Here is a 21,022-nt window from a genome sequence, read left to right as displayed (position 1 = left end):
CTTCCTACCATCGGGTATACATAAACAGGATATTAAGCATATTAGCTCTTCCTACCATAGTCTATACAGACAGGATATTAGCCAGGTTAGCCAAATTAGCTTTCCTTAGCATAATACACGAGATACTACTAGCCAGGTTAGCTGAATAAGCTCAACAAACCATACCTCTGCATTTGAGGGGAGAGTGAGATAAGGACAAAATAAAAATGGATGTGCCTTCTGTCAATGACATAACTTATCTGTATTTTTTAGAAACTGCACTGTTGGTTAGGGGCTTGTAAGTAAGTATTTCACTGTAAGTAAGTTGTATTCGGCGCATGTGACTAATACAATTAGATTTCACTTGTTTTGATAACTAAGGTTAAATTCCCTGGTTTTCCAGAAATCCTGGTTGGAGGATTCCGAATTTCCTGCTTATTCCTTCCTGATTCCGGGATCCTCTAACCAGGATTTCAGAAAAACTAGGGAGTCTATTGAAAGTTCCTGGAATTTTGAGAAATACTTTTTTGAGAATGAGTGTTAGCTGAGCCCTGTCAGACACTGTGATGATAGGGCATTTTTGAGCAGGCATATGCACCTGGAGTCTCCGGTGACTCAGCACTCAGCTCCGAGGACCCCTCATCTGCCACTCATTCCACCACACTGCACCATTACTTCCATCTCAACAAACATTCATTACGAGTTAGGAGTTAGGAACATCCAGTATGTTGGATACTTCTGATATTTTGGATGTGGGAAAGAATCGCACTAGCGAGGGAGGGAGGAAAATATGCTGCTTCAACCCAATGTTCTCAAAACTTTTCAGGACATTTCCCATGGCCCGAATTCCCTCAGTGGCCTGGAACTTTTAATTACATCCTCCACTTGCAACGGAATTGCTAATGAAGAATTCGGGCCTTGGACGGTTTGCCATTATTCTTAGGATCCACCCCTTTTGTACTCTGACTGATTGGTTCCATCTAGGCAGTCAATGGCCTTTTCACTCTTAATATCTACAGATGGAGAATAGCCCGAACCATTATCTTCAAAGAGGGTAGCCGGGCCCTTGAGGATACTCCATGGTAGGAGGTTAATTTCGTGTCAAGTCTTCTCCTTTCAGAGATATTTCCAGGTGTGCTGTTTGCTCCCCCTCACTGCTCCCCCTACAGCCGCCCCCTGCCGTGTACCCATCATGCATCTGTCTGACACTTGTCTTGGGAGTCCTTATCTGGGCTTGACTTAGTCACTTTTCACTAGGCAGAGTGAATGGCAGAGCGGCAATTGAATTCTAAAACGGACTGAGCAGTCAAAAGGAAAAAGCAGCAGAATTGAAATGGAAAATGTCTCTTATGCTGCATGGGAGGGCTGAGCTGAGGAGTGGGCATGGTGGCTGAGCTGAGTGGGCATGGTGGCTGAGCTGAGGAATGGGCATGGTGGCTGAGCTGAGGAATGGGCATGGTGGCTGAGCTGAGGAGTGGGCATGGTGGCTGAGCTGAGGAGTGGGCATGGTGGCTGAGCTGAGGAGTGGGCATGGTGGCTGAGCTGAGGAGTGGGCATGGTGGCTGAGCTGAGGAGTGGGCATGGTGGCTGAGCTGAGGAGTGGGCATGGTGGCTGAGCTGAGGAGTGGGCATGGTGGCTGAGCTGAGGAGTGGGCATGGTGGCTGAGCTGAGGAGTGGGCATGGTGGCTGAGCTGAGGAGTGGGCATGGTGGCTGAGCTGAGGTGGGCATGGTGGCTGAGCTGAGGAGTGGGCATGGTGGCTGAGCTGAGGAGTGGGCATGGTGGCTGAGCTGAGGTGGGCATGGTGGCTGAGCTGAGGAGTGGGCATGGTGGCTGAGCTGAGGTGGGCATGGTGGCTGAGCATGGTGGCTGAGCTGAGGAGTGGGCATGGTGGCAGAGCTGAGGGAGTGGGCATGGTGGCTGAGCTGAGGAGTGGGCATGGTGGCTGAGCTGAGGAGTGGGCATGGTGGCTGAGCTGAGGAGTGGGCATGGTGGCTGAGCTGAGGAGTGGGCATGGTGGCTGAGCTGAGGAGTGGGCATGGTGGCTGAGCTGAGGAGTGGGCATGGTGGCTGAGCTGAGGAGTGGGCATGGTGGCTGAGCTGAGGAGTGGGCATGGTGGCTGAGCTGAGGAGTGGGCATGGTGGCTGAGTTGAATGCAGAGGGAAGTGTTCAGTGCTATTGAATTAAAAGCATATAACAGGAGGCTCCTTTTACTCTGCCACAGATCCTGAATTCTTCTGCACACTACCCTATAACACCAGGAGTAACTGGGAATCTCAAACTTGCTAATGACTTGAGTCTCATGTAGATGGGCAACGCAGAGATGGTGTTATATGGAAATATCCTGCAAGTACTTCAATATTATCATATATTAAATGCATGATCATTCACACTCGATTTGTGTTGAGACAGCTTTGATACCGGAGATCATGTCAGCATATGACTGAACTATTCTTGAAGGAGGATTTGAACACTGATTGAAAAGGGAGATGTTTGGTCACCGTTGCCAAGCATCCTTATCTTCTGTACTCTATGTGTATTCAGTATGACATAATAACGCTAGGAGTTGCAAAACACAGAACAGGCTATTTTATGAGTAATCACAAAATGGATGTCAGATTAGCATAATTGAGTGCGTGCATGTATTTCATGAATTAATGTGCTTTAAAGGGATGCCTAGGATAATATTTGTGTTATCTGTATACTTTCAAAAGACATCAGTTGGGGAATATAGGATTTTCATACCATCTATGGAACTGAAATCGCTTTAAACATCCATCAGAACTTTCATATAAATAACATGAATAATTAACAAGGTGCTGGGAATAGTTTCAGATGAGTAAACTCAGAACAACCTTGCAAATACTGTTCTCTATCTCTCTATCTCTCTCTCTCTCTCTCTCTCTCTGGATTTATCTCCTTTAGTCTTTCCTATGCGTTTTGAGGAGGAGGAGAGGCGAGAGGATGTGAATCTACGAAAGATGATTTGAAAATGTGCCTCTTTCTCTCCCCCTCTCTTTTTATCCCACTCCTTCCATGCAAGTTGTTTCATTCTTTCTCTCTGTCATTCTCATTCTATCATTTGTTCACATGTTAATTTCACTCTTTTCACTGTATCCCACATTCTGTAGTCTCTGATTCTCTCTCTCGTTCGTTCTCCGTCTCTCATTCTCTCTCTCTCTCGTTCTTTCTCCCTCTCTCATTCTCTCTCTCGTTCTTTCTCCCCCTCTCATTCTCTCTCGTTCTTTCTCCCCCTCTCATTCTCTCTCTCGTTCTTTCTTCGTCTCTCATTCTCTCTCTCGTTCTTTCTCCCTCTCTCATTCTCTCTCTCGTTCTTTCTCCCCCTCTCATTCTCTCTCTCGTTCTTTCTCCCTCTCATTCTCTCTCTCGTTCTTTCTCCCCTCTCATTCTCTCTCTCGTTCTTTCTCCCCCTCTCATTCTCTCTCTCGTTCTTTCTCCCCTCTCATTCTCTATCTCGTTCTTTCTCCCCCTCTCATTCTCTCTCTCGTTCTTTCTCCCCCTCTCATTCTCTCTCTCGTTCTTTCTCTCCCTCTCATTCTCTCTTGTTCTTTCTCCCCCTCTCATTCTCTCTCTCGTTCTTTCTCCCTCTCTCATTCTCTCTCTCGTTCTTTGTCCCTCTCTCTGGGAGATACAGTGTATATGAGAGGAGCCCTCTAGACACCTCTTCATCCTGTTCCCTCCTCCTCAAACAGCAGAGAAAGTGCTGGTCCAGCTCTTTTAGTCTGTCTGGAGAGCCCCATTAAAGCCTTCTGATCTCACGTGGGTTTTTTTACAAAGACACCAGTATTTAGTGTGTGTGTGTGTGTGTATGTATATTTGCACGCGTGTGTATTTGTGTGTGTAATTGTGTGTGTGTGTGGATGTGTGTATTTGTGTGGGTGTGTGTGTGTGTGTGTGGGTACAGTGCATTTGGGAAGTATTCATACCCCTTGACTTACTCCACATTTTGTTACGTTACCTTATTCTAAAATGTATTCAATTGTTTTTTTCCCTCATCAATCTACACACAATACAACATAATGACAAAGCGAAAACAGTCTTTTTTAGTAATTTTGCTAAGATATATATATTTATAAATATGACATTTACATAAGTATTCAGACCCTTTACTGAGTACTTTGTTGAAGCACCTTTGGCAGCGATTACAGCCTCGCGTCTTCTTGGTTATGACGCTACAAGCTTGGCATGCTTCTAAACAGCTTCTACCCCCAAGCCATAAGACTCCTGAACATCTAATCAAATGGCTACCCAGACTATGTTCACTGCCCCTCCCCCCTCTTTACACCGCTGCTACTCTCTGTTGTTATCACCTATGCATAGTCACTTAATAACTCTACCTACATGTACATATTACCTCATCTAACCGGTGCCCCCACACATTGACTCTGTACCGGTACCCTCCTGTAGATAGTCTCACTATTATTATTTTACTGCTGCTCTTTAATGACTTGTTACTTGTATTTCTTATTGTTATCCATACGTTTTTAAACTGCATTGTTGGTTAGGGCTCGTAAGGAAGCATTTCACTGAAAGGTCTACACCGGTTCTATTCGGCGCATGTGACTAATAACATTTGATTTGATTTGACACCTGTATTTGGGGAGTTTCTCCCCATTCCTCTCTGCAGATCTTCTCAAGCTCTGTCAGGTTGGATGGGGAGCGTCGCTGCAGAGCTATTTTCAGGTCTCTCCAGAGATGTTCGATTAGGTTCAAGTCAAGGATCTGGCTGGGCCACTCGAGGACATTCAGAGACTTGTCCCAAAGCCACTCCTGCATTGTCTTGACTGTGTGCTTAGGGTTGTTGTCCTGTTGAAAGTTGAACCTTCGCCCCAGTCTGAGGTCCTGAGCAGTCAGGAGCAGGTTTTCATCAAGGATCTCTCTGTACTTTGCTCCTTTCATCTTTGCTTCAATCCTGAATAGTCTCCCAGTCCCTGCCGCTGAAAAACATCCCCACAGCATGATGCTGCCACCACTATGCTTCACCGTAGGGATGGTGCCAGGTTTCCTCCGTGCCAGGTTTCCTCCAGACGTGGCGCTTGGCATTCAGGCCAAATGCCACGTCAGACATTGGTTTCATCAGACCAGAGAATCTTGTTTGTCATGGTCTGAGAGTCCTTTAGGTGCCTTTTGGCAAACTCCAAGTGGGCTGTCATGTGCCTTTTACTCAGGAGTGGTTTCTGTCTGGCCACTCTACCATTTATTTTATTTATTTATCCGTTATTTTACCTGACTTTACCTGAACACGTTCTCATTTGCAGCAACGACCTGGGGAATAGTTACAGGGGGAGGGGATGAATGAGCCAATTGTAAACTGGGGATTATTAGGTGACCATGATGGTTTGAGGGCCAGATTGGGAATTTAGCCAGGAAGGCCTGATTGGTAGAGTGCTGCAAAGATGGTTGTTCTTTTGGAAGGTTCTCCCATCTCCGCAGAGGATCTCTAGAGCTCTGTGTTAGTGACCACCGGGTTCTTGGCCACCTCCCTGACCAAGGCCCTTCTCTCCCAATTTCTCAGTTTGGACAGTCAGGTGGTTCCACACTTCTTCCATTTAAGAATGATTCTTAAATTAATCTTAAAGGTTCTTGGGGACCTTCAAGGCTGCGGAAATGTTTTGGTACCCTTCTACGAACAATTCCTTCGACATAGCTTGGTTTTTGCTTTGACATGCACTGTCAACTGTGGGACCTTATATAGACATGTGTGTGCTTTTCCAAATCATGTCCAATAAATAGAATTTACCACAGACTCCAATCAAGTTGTAGAAACATCTCAAGGATGATCTATGGAAACTGAGCTCAATTTCGAGTCTCATAGCAAAGGGTCTGAATGTCAAAAAAACTATTTTGCTTTGTCATTATGGAGTATTGTGTGTAGATTGATGAGGAACAAAAATGAATTAAATCCATTTTTGAATAAGGTTGTAACATAACAAAATGTGGGGGAAAAATGGGTCTGAATACTTTCCGAATGTATGTGTGTGTGTGTGTGTGTGTGTGTGTGTGCGTGTGTGTGTGTGTGTGTGTGTGTGTGTGTGTGTGTGTGTGTGTGTGTGTGTGTGTGTGTGTGTGTGTGTGTGTGTGTGTGTGTGTGTGTGTGTGTGTGTGTGTGTGTGTGTGTATATAATTGAGTAAGTGTGTGTGTGTTTATATTTTTGTGTGTTTATATTTGTGTGTGTGTGTGTGTGTCTGCTGTGATGATGCTGCAGCATGTGAGCTTTACATGGAGGCCGTTTCTGCAGCTCTCTCCCAATCTCCTTATCCCCCTCTCCCCACCACCTTCTCCCTCACACTCTCTCGCCCTCTCGTTCGGGGAGGTTCACAGACGCTCCATGCTTAAAACAACTATTAGAGGACAATATAGAGACGTCCCTTAATGACGACATCTGTGGCATTCTAATCTGAGGATCATGGCATACAGTTTCTCCCTCTCCAGGCTGATCTCGGCTTATGTGGATATGGACCATATAAGGGGGAGAGGGACAACCGCAGATAAAAGAGGAAGATATTTCTGGGCGCGAAGACAAACAGAAGGTGACGGGCGCTCTGCAGAACAGAGGCGGTTAACCACAGCTGCAGGGAGGGAGAGAGAGGGGGGGGGAGGAAAAGGGCGGAGAGAGAGAGAGAAATGGATATGTTTAAATATGTAAATAGAAATGATATGTTTAGTGAAGAGAGAGGTATAAATAGAGAATGATATGTGTAGTCAGAAAGAGAGAGGGCAGGGGAGAAAGAGAGAACAGGTGTAAATAGAGAATGATATGTGTAGTCAGAAGAGAGAGAGGCAGGGAAAGAGAGAGATGGTGTAAATAGAGAAAGATATGTTTAGTGTGAGAGATGTAAATAGAGAATGATATGTGTAGTCAGAAGAGAGAGAGGGCAGGGAGAAAGAGAGAGAACAGGTATAAATAGAAAGATATGTTTAGTGTGAGAGATGTAAATAGAGAATTATATGTGTCGTCAGTGTCGTGGAATTATCAGAATTTGTTGGTAACATTTGTAAGATGTTTAATATTCATCTAATGTGTGTAAGTTACTTCTCATAAGAATGTATTTTGTTGTACTACAGTGGTGGCCATTGGCAGTTATCTGTTCTATGTCAGGACTAAGTTGCCTGGGCCACATGAGAGGGGAGAGTCAAAGTGTCATCATGTGTAAACATATCTTTTACTCCCTACCTTTCCGAGTGGGGAAAGGAGGGTTTGCAGTGTGTGGAATCATTCTATGCTCCTCTTTGTTGACCTGTAGGGTCACTCACCTCCCTATCCGTGAGTTTGTCCAGGAGTTTGTGTTTTTAGAGTGGGTTGTATATAAATGACAATTTGATATATGCCTGTTGATATGGAGGATTTGGTTTATGGTTCTGGGGTTTGGGAAAGGAGACAAAGCTGAACGATGAATTATGTCTATGCTGTCTGACTATGTGTGTCTTTGCTATTAAAGGAACTCAGTTGCATTGTAAGGGGACTCTCGGAGGGAATTCACTGGGAGACACTGAATTTATCTGAGAGTCACAGGATTGTGATAAGAGCTCATATAATTAAAGATGGACTTTTATAACTAACTCTGACATGTGTGTGGTTTGCTCCCATGATTTGGTAAATAGAGGAAATTTCCACGACATCAGAATGAGAGAGGGCAGGAAAGAGAAAGAGAGTGAAAATCATAGAGAAACTGCAAGCTGAGAGCAGTGAAAATCATAGAGAAACTTACAGAAGATAAAGTGCTGTCTCATGGTGAGATCCATGATTGTAAACCCCACCCCGTATGTGTGTGTGTTTGAGTGTGAGTGTGAGTGTGAGTGTCAGTGTGAGTGTGAGTGTGAGTGTGCGTGTGCGTGTGTGTGTGTGTGTGTGTGTGTCATGTAAGAGCATTGTTTGTCCATGGATTAATTTTTGTCAGCTCACTCCCATTCGCCGATCACTGGCTAGATTTTAGCAATAACATCATCACCTAATGTCCACAATATTTATTTCACTAACCCAGCCTGGGTAAGGAGGGAATGGTTGGGTACTCACACATTGAAAAGGTTGAGGCCGATGCGGTAGAGGCGCTTGCGCATGACGTCGGTGGAGAGTGTGGGCGACTTGCAGCTGGCCGGGTTCTCGCAGTGGTAGCGCGGCAGACTGAGGATCATGGCCTGCAGGGCCTCCTTGGATGAGGCCTCCGATGCCGAGCGTGCCTCCATGGAAGTGCTGTTGCTGCAGCTTATCTGCTCGGAACTGGTTTCAGCCGTCTCCGAGCCGCTCCGCTTGGCCTCCAGGGCCTCGGTGGATGGGGTTACCACTGAGGGTGCACCATCCTGGGGTTGAGGTGGCTGGACGGGCTGGATGACCACCTCCGGGGGCTGTGGGTTGGCTAGTTTGTCCAGGGGGGTCAAGGGGGGTTGCTGGCCCTCCTCCTCCTCTAGCTCCTCTTCACTGGGCGGGGGCGCAGGGAAGTCGGCGTCCTGCCCCTCTACTTCTACCACTGGTTCCGGGGCGGAGGGGGCTCGTGGGGTGGGACAGGAGGGTCTGTGGGTTCGGCGGTGACCTCTTCAGGGGAGGAGGGGAGTGTTTTTAGGGGTGAGGGCGGGGGAGCGGTGGGCATGGTGGGGGTGGTGGCTGCACCCCCTGCTGCTGCTGGACGCAGTTGCCCATGGAGACAGAGGCCGATGACTCCATGACGGAGGAGGACATGCGGAAGTTCTGATTGTCAATCTGAACGGTCACATCGCGGAAGGCCATCAGCAGCTTGCTGGCGCTGCGGGGCAGGTCGCCTGTATTCTCCCCACCTGATATGCTCTGGAGAAAAGCCTGGTCCAACCCTCCTCCTCCCACTTCTCCTCCTCCCCGGCCGCACTGAAGGACTCTGCACTGAACTGATAGGCCCCTCCTTCCTGGAGGAGCACATGGTCTTCAGGCTCCAGTTGCTGAGTGCGTCGTCGATGGACTTTGCCAACGACTGCACCTGCTCTGTGAATGAGTCCTCCAGGTCGGTCAGGGTGCCGCCCACTGTGGCGGGCAGTGATGGCGGCGCACTAGGGGATACCCGCCAGGCTGCAGCCTTCGGCCAGCGCCCGCTCAGCGGAGAAGCCCTCAGCGTTCTGCACGCGCACCTTGCGCATGGAGATGCGCCGCGGCAGGCGACTCTCCAGCAGGGAGTTGCGGATCTTCTCGAAGTTCTTGCTGAGCTGGTACTGGCGGAAGGCGGTCTGGATCTTGGTGGCAGCGCGGCGGAGATGAGGTGGCCGCCGTATTTGTGCTCTAACATTTCGATCTGGAAAACACGGAGGAGAGGGAGACAGGAGAGGTATGAGTGAAACTGAGCTGCTTGGATATTTCAACGCTACATGCAGCAGTTGACAGTACAAGGCAGTTGGGTAACAAAACATTCTATGACATGAAGAGGGATTTGGCTGTAGGCAGAGGAGTTGGAGATAAAAGCAGGGAGACAACACAAATACAAAGGACATACATAATACCACTTAGCACTTGGTTCTCCCTCAAGATGAACAAGATGCCGTCTCTACACACCAGCATCCACATGTACAAAGACATGCCCTGAATACCTCTTCTTTAAATTGCCAAACATACAATGAATGTGATACTTTCCAATCAAATAAGGCTGCAGTTACTTCCAAATGACAAGAGGTGACCATGACGACCTTTGAAACACAATGACATTGATTGGATCTAATGCAAATGGACATGAACCTGAACATGTAAATGTTAAGGTCACAAAAATGGGACGGACAATTTAACACTCCCTCAACACAAAAAATGGTCATTAGAGTGGAAAAATATTGGACACCTGAACATTTACTCAGAGCAAAGAAAAGTAATGGTGGGTGACAAGACGCCGCAAATGTAGCACCTACGAGACCCATAATCCTTTTGGTGTACAGCGGGATCAATCAGCACGGAGAGAGAGGCTGCCTTATAATTAACAACGTTTTACACTTTCAATATTCACCCTCCATGGTGCACATTATATCAATATAAGAGCTGAAAGAGAGAGGGAGGTCAAGAGATAGGGAGGTAGAGAGAGGGGAGGTAAAGACAGAGAGGTAAAGAGAGAGCGGTAGAGAGGGGGGAGGTAAAGAGAGAGGTAAAGAGAAAGGGAGGTAAAGAGAGAGGAAGGTAAAGAGAGAGAGTAAAGAGAGAGAGGAGGTAAAGAGAGAGAGGGAGGTAAAGATAGAGGGGAGGTAAAGAGGTAAAGAGAAAGGGAGGTAAAGAAACAGAGAGAAAGGTAAAGAGAGAGAGGTAAAGAGGGGAGGTAAAGGTAAAGAGAGAGGGGAGGTAAAGAGAGAGAGGGAGGTAAAGAGGAGGTAAAGAGAAAGGGATGTAAAGAAACAGAGAGAAAGGTAAAGAGAGGTAAAGAGAGAGAGGTAAAGAGAAAGGGAGGTAAAGAGAGAGGGAGTAAAGTAGAGAGGTGAAGAGAGAGTAGAAGAGAGAGGGGGAGGTAAAGAGATAGGTAAAGAGAAAGGGAGGTAAAGAAACAGAGAAAGAGAGAGAGGTAAAGAGAGAGGGAGGTAAAGAGAGATAGGTAAAGAGAGGGGAGGTAAAGAGAAAGGGAGGTAAAGAGAGGGAGGTAGAGAGGCGGGAGGTAAAGAGGGGAGGTAAAAATAGAGAGAGAAAACAGAATGAGGGAGGTAAAGAGAGAGAGGGAAGTAAAGAGAGAGGGGAGGTAAAGAGAGAGAGGGAGGTAAAGAGAGAGAGGGGGAGGGAAACAGAATGAGGGAATGAGTTAGACAAAAAAGTAAGAGGGTATGAATGAGAAATGAAATCACAAAATGAAAGGTGCCTGTATGAAGGAGGCATTATGTGATAGGTATTATCAATGTAATAATAATAATAATAATAATAATAATAATCTGTTTTAGGTTGGCAGCACATTCTATTATATATATAAGCATAGTGCTAATGCAACACTTGAGTGGTTTAAGGGGAAAGTACTAATATATATATATATAAGTGCTACTGTATATATATATATATATATATATATATATATATATATATATATATATATATATATATATATATATATAGTGGCTTGCGAAAGTATTCACCCCCCTTGGCATTTTTCCTATTTTGTTGCCTTACAACCTGGAATTAAAATAGATTTTTTGGGGGGGTTGTATCATTTGATTTACACAACATGCCTACCACTTTGAAGATTCAATATGTTTTTATTGTAAAACGAACAAGAAATAAGACAACAAAAACTGAAAACTTGAAAGTGCATAACTATTCACCCCCCCCAGAGTCAATACTTTGTAGAGCCACCTTCTGCAGCAATTACAGCTGCAAGTCTCTTGGGATATGTCTCTATAAGCTTGGCACATCCAGCCACTGGGATTTTGCCATTTCTTCATGGCAAAACTGTTCCAGCTTCTTCAAGTTGGATGGGTTCCGCTTGTGTATAGCAATCTTTAAGTCCTACAGATTCTCAATTGGATTGAGGTCTGGGTTTTGACTAGGCCATTCTAAGACATTTAAATGTTTCCCCTTAAACCACTCAAGTGTTGCATTAGCACTATGATTCGGGTCATTGTCCTGCTGGAAGGTGAACCTCAGTCCCAGTCTCAAATCTCTGGAAGACTGAAACAGGTTTCCCTCAAGAATTTCCCTGTAATTAGCGCCCCTTATCATTCCTTCAATTCTGACGAGTTTCCCAGTCCCTGCCAATAAAAAACATCCTCACAGCATGATGCTGCCACCACCATGCTTCACTGTGGGGATGGTGTTCTCTGGGTAATGAATGGTGTTGTGTTTGCTCCAGACATAGCGTTTTCAATTTTAGTCTCATCTGACCAGAGTAACTTCTTTCATATGTTTGTGGAGTCTCCCACATAACTTTTGGCAAACACCAAACATGTTTGCTTATTTTTTTTCTGGACACTCTTCCGTAAAGCCCAGCCCTGTGGAGTGTACGGCTTAAAGTGGTCCTATGGACAGATACTCCAATCTCCGCTGTCGAGCTTTGCAGCTCCTTCAGGTTTATCTTTGGTCTCTTTGTTGCCTCTCTGACTAATGCCCTCCTTGCCTGGTCCGTGAGTTTTGGTGGGGCGGCCCTCTCTTGGGGTTTGTTGTGGTTCCATATTCTTTCCACTTTTTTTTACAATGGATTTAATGGTGCTCTGTGGGATGTTCAAAGTTTCTGATATTTTTTTATAACCCAACCCTGATCTGTACTTCTCCACAACTTTGTCCCTGACCTGTTTGGAGAGCTCCTTGGTCTTCATAGTGCCGCTTGCATGGTGGTGCCCCTTGCTTAGTGGTGTTACAGACTCCGGGGCCTTCAGAACAGGTGTATATACTGTGATCATGTGACAGATCATGTGACACTTAGATTGCACGGGTTGACTTTATTTAACTAATTATGTGACTTCTGAAGGTAATTGATTGCGCCAGATATTATTTAGGGGCTTCATAGCAAAGGGTATGCATGCACCACTTTTCGTTTTTGAATTTTTTGAAAAAGTAATTTTCTTAATTTCACTTCACATTTTGGACTATTTTGTGTATGTCATCACATGAGATCAAATAAAAATACATTTAAATTACAGGTTGTAATGCAACAAAATAGGAAAAACGCCAAGGAGGGTGAATACTTTTGCAAGGCACTGTAATATTGTAATATTAGTGGGTGCTTGTATTTGTCCTATGTCAAAGGTACAAGTGTGTACACACATGTGAATTGGAAATATGTTTTTTGCTGTCGCGACTCCCCTGAAATACCCTCGGAGAGGGAGCAGCATGGTATTATACAGTATAGTAGAGTGGGGTCACAGATACGGTCTTCAGCAGCATGGTATTATACAGTATAGTAGAGTGGGGTCATACGTCTTCAGCAGCATGGTATTATACAGTATAGTAGAGTGGGGTCACAGATACGGTCTTCAGCAGCATGGTATTATACAGTATAGTAGTGTGGGATCACAGATACGGTCTTCAGCAGCATGGTATTATACAGTATAGTAGAGTGGGGTCACAGATACGGTCTTCAGCAGCATGGTATTATACAGTATAGTAGAGTGGGGTTACAGATACGGTCTTCAGCAGCATGGTATTATACAGTATAGTAGAGTGGGGTCACAGATACCGTCTTCAGCAGCATGGTATTATACAGTATAGTAGAGTGGGGTCACAGATACGGTCTTCAGCAGCATGGTATTATACAGTATAGTAGAGTGGGGTCACTTTCAGCAGGGTCTTCAGCAAGAGATGCTGATAGTAAATTATCTTGACAGAAAAAAGGCATATTTAGGAGAGTAAATTATCTTGGAGAAAAAATGTGTTACTATCTGTCTCATATCTGTGTGGCCAAAACGTTCATTGCCTTCAATAAATCAGAACCACTATCTGTGGGTGCAATTGAGATGCACTCTCCTCTCTCTTCTACACTGAATAACCTGAAAGCTATTAATTGTGCCTGGAAATAAATGACTGTGAGATAAAAAGGCAGTTCTGATTTGATTTGGGTAGGGATAAAAAAATGCATGGAACCTTTACCAACTCTCTTCACAGAACAATCACATTCTATATATTTCTAGAGTTTCTTTGCATGTGATGGCTGTGGCAATCTCTGGCCTATGGATGTGTCAGTCATACCCTGTTCAGTTAAACTGTGTCAACCCTGTACACGATCCCTATAGGTTGATCTCGCCAATGTTCTCTGAGAACATAGAAAATGTGGTGCTATTCTCCATCTTGTCACAAGGTTTCTCGACATATGTCTGCTCAGTTGAGGACTTGAACCGAGGGCAGGATCCGAAATATATATGGACTGAGTCCGCTCACGTCAAATATCCCCCCTGTGGCTCAAAGGCAATTGGGCGAATGGTTTTAGAAGGGATTGCGGGGCCACCAAGGGATCAACGTGATACTTTCAACTACTACTCTGCAGTCCCAAGCAAAGTCACCTGCATCCTATAGACTTCTATGGGGAAGAACAGATAGCCATGCAATAATGCATACTAGGCTTTGCAATTTGCGATAAGTGGGGTGGCTGCAGCATGATGCAATCTCAGCCCATTGTCATTTGGAGAACTCCATCCCTTAGAAAGGCTCTTTAGAAAACCGAAATGACACTGAGAAATCCATCTTATCTGATCCCTTTTACATTGCACTGCAGCGAGGCCTCTGTGAGAAAGGGAAGAGATGTTGGGAGAATATTAAAGTCGTTCTGAATGAGCCTGGCCCTTTAAGCTATAGTCTATAGTCTCTGTGAGGCATCTCAGAATGAGAACATGCCTTTCTCTTCCCATGCAGACCGGTATTGGGCCTTGCCTTGAATATTCATCACTTTTTATCTATCTGGAATGTTCAGACAGACGGAACTTTGAGTACACACTCAATATGACAAAATCAGCTTCGTCACTCTGCTGACTTCGTCTGGACAGAATGGGTAGGCTTAAAAACACAGAGTTAAGGTAATAACCACAACCCATCCCTCAGAAAGTTGTCACTCGTCAAAACGAATGACAGAAATAATGTCTGAGGCAGAGATAGCCTTGGATCTGAGCCGGGAGCTGGGAGGGGGCTGCTTTGATTAAAGGCGGCAGTTTGGCTTGTTTGTTTTGCCTTCCGAATGAGTTGGCAGGGGACGGCGCATAAAGAATTTAGGTCCCATCACAGCTTTATCTGAGCCTGTATCTCTCTAGTACATTCTGCCATCTCCATTAGACACTGAAAGCCTGGGTGAGCAGGAGAGAGATGATGGGATGGAGGGGAAGGTGGGTAGTGGAACTAAAGAGGTAGACTGAGAGGCAATGGAGATATGGTAGAGCAGGGCTCTCCAACCCTGTTCCTGGAGAGCTACCATCCTGTAGGTTTTAACTCCAACCCTGTTCCTGGAGAGCTACCATCCTGTAGGTTTTAACTCCAACCCTGTTCCTGGAGAGCTACCATCCTGTAGGTTTTCACTCCAACTCTGTTCCTGGAGAGCTACCATCCTGTAGGTTTTCACTCCAACTCTGTTCCTGGAACTCCATCCTGTTTTTCCTCCAACTCTGTTCCTGGAGAGCTACCATCCTGTAGGTTTCCTGGAGAGCTCCACTCCAACCCTTTTCCTTCCTGGAGAGCTACCATCCTGTAGGTTTCACTCCAACTTGTTCCTGGAGAGCTACCATTCTGTAGGTTTTCCACTCACTCCCTCCTGAGGTTTTTCTACCCTTTTCACTCCTACCCTGTTCCTGGAGCTACCATCCTGTAGGTTTTCACTCCAACTCTGTTCCTGGAGAGCTACCATCCTGTTTTCACTCCAACTTTTCTACTCCAGGAACTCTGTTCCTGTACCATGATGGCTGTCTCCAACCCTCATCTTCCTAGGAGTCTACCTACTGGATGGTTTCTCTCCAACTCTGTTCCTGGAGAGCTACCTACAGGATGGTTTTCTCTCCAACTCAGTTCCTGGAGTACCATCCTGTAGGTTTTCACTCCAAACTGTTCCTGGAGAGCTACCGTCCTGGATGGTTTTCTCTCCAACTCTGTTCCTGGAGAGCTACCATCCAGGACTCTGTAGGAGTTGGTATTTTAATGGTTTCAAGGGTAGGCTGCCTGTAGGATGACACCGTTCCTGGAGCTATCTAACATGTTTTGGAAACTTTTCAATATTTATTTTAAAAATGCTGTGACACCGATCTAACATTGGTATTTTGGGGTTATAATATGGTTTGATAACCAAACGTTACACACTAGGGGGTCAAAGGGCGAGAGCCAAGTGGACTTTATAGGACAGACAGAATTCACACACAACCAGGCCTTTGACCTGATGAGCGTATGGAGTTGCTGGTGATGAATTGAAACAAGACCAGTCTGTGTATGAGAGATGGGACTCTTTGCCCCTGAAATATTAATACCCCAAGGCTTGCAGAAATAGCGCATTCAGAGTTTGTTTTCGGGGGGAATGTTTATGCCAGGAATGAAAATGGTTTCCAATATTAAAGGTCAGACTTTCTATGGGGAACAATCTGGTTTTTTGAAGTGCTATTTTTTGTTCTGGCTTATCAGATCTGGCTATTCAGAGAAATGTGCTATGGATGGTATCTCTTGGCCTTCTCCCTGGCTGCATTCATCTGGGTGAATAGTCTCCAAGGACGAGCTGGCATTCACAGTCTGTCACGCAACCCATTCACTTCATCTCACCAAATGTCACGATACAGGTGGACAACAAAATGAACACATATGCAAACCCAGCCTGAAGTCAATTATGAGCCAAACACACTTCAGGGATTTTGAAGAATTTTGTGTTCAGAAAAAGGCATCCTCAGTTGAATTTGTTTGTTCATCGTATTCATTGACGTTTAGCTTAGTGACCCATGTATATTTCTGAGTGTCACCCTCAAATTGAGTTCTGGCACAGAGATTAAATAGCAGATGATTACATTTGCATGCAGCAAACACATAGTTGAGAGGGCACGACTAATGCTACCTCCTAATTATAAGCTCATTCATGTCAGGTCAGTTCATTTGCACCAGGAAAATGGTCAACTTTACATGATTATGGCGTTATACTGTGCTAATTCTGAGGAATAGAGCATCAATCAGAACAGCTCTTACTGTTTATCAGGAATGGAGATTCATTTGGTGCCCACAACGTACGAGAGTCAGGCGATAACCTACAGTAGGTCAAGCACAGGAGATTGGTGGCATCTTAATTAATAATAATAATAATTAATTGGGGAGGACGGGCTCGTGGTTAATGGCTGGAGCACTGAGGTCGAGTAAGTAGTTGACTTATTGAGCATCGGCTTCAACCCTTTCAAGTTTATGAACCTTTGTTGTGAGAAGCAGTTGGAGATTCTCGTTCACTTCTCAAAAGGCATGAAGTGTGACAGTTCAACCGACGCAAAAAGCTGGCAGAAGATTTTTTTTAAAACTTGACAGGATTCCATCGACCCGTCTTTCAAAACATTTCATCTCTAGAGTATTGAAGACGGGACACGATCAGTTTTCACTGCTCTCAGCATACCCAGCCAACGGTGTGATAAAATGTGCTAATCCACCCATTTTTAAGCATCAGCCGTTTAAAGACGCTCGGGTAAACATATTGAACTTTGAGACACGGAGTGCCTCTACCCCTCAACAAAAAAAAATCTGCATTAAAAAGTTGGGTTGATGTGGATTACTTAGCTCGCATTTCCATAATGGCATTGTGAGATGTATTGCTCATAAATATCCCCTCTCTCTGGTGGGGGTTTGGAGTGTGATTATGAGGGAACACAGGCAGTCTGATAACATCCCTCACCCCGCCACTGAGAAACATTACAGAGATAAATGTAGTTTGATTAATGAGGCTCGAATCCAATGCTTTCTCAAGAAGGAATCTGCGGAACAAAAAGGCAATTATGGGCCCAGAGACAAAATTGAGGGTATTCGACAAATGGGACCGTTAGAGGAGGGAGCCTTCATCAACCAGCCTATCAACTGGCACACTTGTACAACTAATGCTATTAGACCAATGGTTCTTTTACAGGACTGACTGGACCCACGGTTTGTACTTGCAATGAGCTCTTTACTGCCGATACTACCTACAGAGCAGGCTATGCTGCGTAAATGTATTCTGTATAAAATCACATTGTGGCTCAGTTTATCCTTGAGCATGGAGATTCCAATGACAGGAATATTGATGTCAGAATACACCAAAAGCCTTTTGTGAACACTACCTTTGCTCTGGTCATGATTAACTATAATTGTACTAATATACAATACTTACATTGCCAAATACCAAAATGTTGGTTCTGAAAAACGTTTACGTTAAATATAGAGTGAGCAATATACTATGGCATTTATCCTATGAAAACTCTCTACATGAGCACATACAGTTGAAGTCGGAAGTTTACATACACCTTAGTACATTTAAACTCAGTTTTCACAATTCCTGACATTTAATCCTAGTAAGAATTCCATGTCTTGGGTCAGTTAGGATCACAACATTATTTTAAGAATGTGAAATGTCAGAATAATGGTAGAGAGAATTATTTACTTCAGCTTTATTTCTTTCATCACATTCCCAGTGGGTCAGAAGTTTACATACACTCAATTAGTATTTGGTAGCATTGCCTTTAAATTGTTTACCTTGGGTCAAACGTTTCAGTTAGCCTTCAACAAGCTTCCGACAATAACTTGAGAGAATTTTGGCCCATTCCTCCTGACAGAGCTGGTGTAACTGACTCAGGTTTTAGTGGCCTCCCTGCTCGCACATGCTTTTTCAGTTCTGCCCACACATTTTCTATGGGATTGAGGTCAGGGCTTTGTGATGGCCACTCCAATACCTTGACTTTGTTGTCCTTAATTAAGCCATATTGCTACAACTTTGGAAGTATGCTTGGGATCATTGTCCATTTGGAAGACTCATTTGCGACAAAGCTTTAACTTCCTGACTGATGTCTTGAGATGTTTCTTCGATATATCCACACCATTTTTGTGAAGTGCACCAGTCCCTCCTGCAGTAAAGCACCCCCACAACATGATGCTGCCACCCCCGTGCTTCAAGGTTGGGATGGTGTTCTTCGGGCTTGCAAGCCTCGCCCTTTTTCCTCCAAACATAATGATGTTCATTGTGGCCAAACAGCTATATTTTTGTTTCATCAGACCAGAGTACATATCTCCAAAAAATACGATCTTTGTCCCCATGTGCAGTTGCAAACCGTATTCTGGCTTTCTTATGGCGGTTTTGGAACAGTGGCTTCTTCCAAGCTGAGCGGCCTTTCAGGTTATGTCAATATAGGACTCGTTTTACTGTGGATATAGATACTTTTGTACATGTTTCATCCAGCATCTTCACAAGGTACTTTCCTGTTGCTCTGGGATTGATTTGCACATTTCGCACCAAAGTACATTCATCTCTAGCTCCCAAGGATGAACCAGACTTGTGGAGGTCTACAATTTTTTTCCTGAGGTCTTGGCTGATTTCTTTTCATTTTCCCATGATGTCAAGCAAAGAGACACTGAGTTTGAAGGTAGGCCTTGAAATACATATCCAGGTACACCTCCAATTGACTCAAATGATGTCAATTAGCCTATCAGAAGCTTCTAAAGCCATGACACCATTTTCTGGAATTTTCCATGCTGTTTAAAGGCACAGTCAACTTAGTGTATGCAGACTTCTGACCCACAGGAATTGTGATACAGTGAATTATAAGTGAAATAATCTGTCTGTAAACAATTGTTGGAAAAATGACTTTTGCCATGCACAAAGTAGATGTCCTAACCGACTTGCCAAAACTATAGTTTGTTAACAAGAAATTTGTGGAGTGGTTGAAAAATGAGTTTTAATAACTACAAGCTAAGTGTATGTAAGCTTCCGACTTCACCTGTATAAACAGCCTCAAGGTATCGTCCATGTATCGTCCCCCACCCGTAGGCTGTGAAAGGAAACCTCATCTGGAGTTTCTCTCTCCGGACAGAAGATCAATCTAACACATCAGACATGTGAAGCAATCCTGACACACAGAGAGGGAGGCAGTGAAGGAGATCTTCTTTAAAAGAGAGATTAAAAGAGTGACGAGGTGGGGGGTTAAATCTTAATCAGGACTAGAGGTTAGTGTAAGAGAGATAAGGGGTGAAATAGGGGTGAGGATGAGGGGTGATAAGGGGTGAAATAGTGGTGACGATGAGGAAGAGTAGGGTTGAAATAGGGGAGAGGATGATGGAGATAATGGGTGAAACAGGAGTGAGGATGAGGGTGACAAGGGGTGAAATAGGGGTGAGGATGAGGGAGAGTAGGGTTGAAATAGGGGAGAGGATGAGGGTGATAAGGGGTGAATTAGGGCGACTAACTGTAAGTCGCTCTGGTTAACCTCTCTGCGAGTAAGGCTAGTTTCCTGAATTTCCACCTGTCTGACGTGCCCAAAGTAAACTGCCTGTTCCTCAGGCCCAGAAGCTAGGATATGCATATAATTGGTAGGATTGTTTAAAACTGTTTAAAAAATGTCTGTCAGTATAACAGAACTGATATAGCAGGCGAAGACCTGAGGAAAATTGATCCGTAAAAAACAATGTTGAGCTTGGAATGACTTCCAATGCTATTGAAAGATCTTATGTTCGCCTCCCAGACTGCAGTTCCTATGGTTTCCACTAGATGTCAACAGTCTTTATACAAGGTTTAAGACTTTTTATTTATTTTTAAATTAAATATTTGTTGTCGTTCCAAGTTGAGCACCAGGGCAAAAGTATTATTTTTTCAAGCGTGAATGTGGGCGCACTCTTCGTTCTTTTCCTTTGCTATTGAACATACTATTCTCCGTCTGAAATATTATCCTTTATTTAGATATTAGACAATTAATAAAAAACATAGTTTGGACAAACTTTGCTGGTAACATTTTGGAATCCTTTGTATGCATGTTGAAAGACTGGATTATTGAATTCGTTTTTGGGATATAAAGAAGGACTTTATTGAACAAAACGACCATTCATTGTGTAGCTGGGACCCTTGGGATTGCAACCAGAGAAATATCTCCAAAGGTAAGTGATTTATTTTATCGCTGTTTGAAAGATATGTTGACATGGGGCTCTGTCCTCAGACAATCAAATGCTATGCTTTCGCCGTAAAGCATTTTTGAAATCTGACAACGCAGTTAGATTACCAAGGTTCTAAGCTAAAGAATCATGTATGACATTTGTATTTTCATGAATGTTTAATATTACGATTTTGTATTTTGAATTTGGTGCGCTCCGATTTCACCGGATTTTGTTGAATTTGATCCCGCTAGCGATCTTCGCGCAAAGAGGATAACTTCGCGCTAAGAGGATAACTTCGCGTTAAGAGGATAAGAGTGTCTGATAAATGACTAACACGTAAATGAAGGCACTGTATATGGTTCAGCAAGTTGTTGTTTTTACACCTTGAGAACTACACTGTTCGATCACAAGTTTCTCTCTCTTTTCTCTTTCTCTGGTCTTGAGGTGTGACTGATGATCTGTGTGAGAGCTGGAAATGGAAAGGTTGTCTTACCTGGTTGAAGGTCAGTGGACGGAATGGGAATGGAAAGGTTACCTTACCTGGTTGAAGGTCAGTGGATGGAATGGGAATGGA

General features: G+C 44.4%; 1 pseudogene; it reads right to left on the bottom strand.

Annotated features, from left to right (window-relative positions):
* The window catches only part of LOC127927155 (IQ motif and SEC7 domain-containing protein 3-like), a 98,338-nt pseudogene extending 89,082 nt beyond the window's left edge, over positions 1 to 9,256 (bottom strand).
* Between the last annotated feature and the right edge of the window lie 11,766 nt (positions 9,257 to 21,022).

This window comes from Oncorhynchus keta, unplaced genomic scaffold (assembly GCF_023373465.1).
Source record: "Oncorhynchus keta strain PuntledgeMale-10-30-2019 unplaced genomic scaffold, Oket_V2 Un_contig_963_pilon_pilon, whole genome shotgun sequence".
Classification (NCBI taxonomy): Eukaryota; Metazoa; Chordata; class Actinopteri; order Salmoniformes; family Salmonidae; genus Oncorhynchus; species Oncorhynchus keta.
Note: the sequence above shows the minus strand (reverse complement) of the source record. Positions and strands in the feature narration are given on the sequence as shown.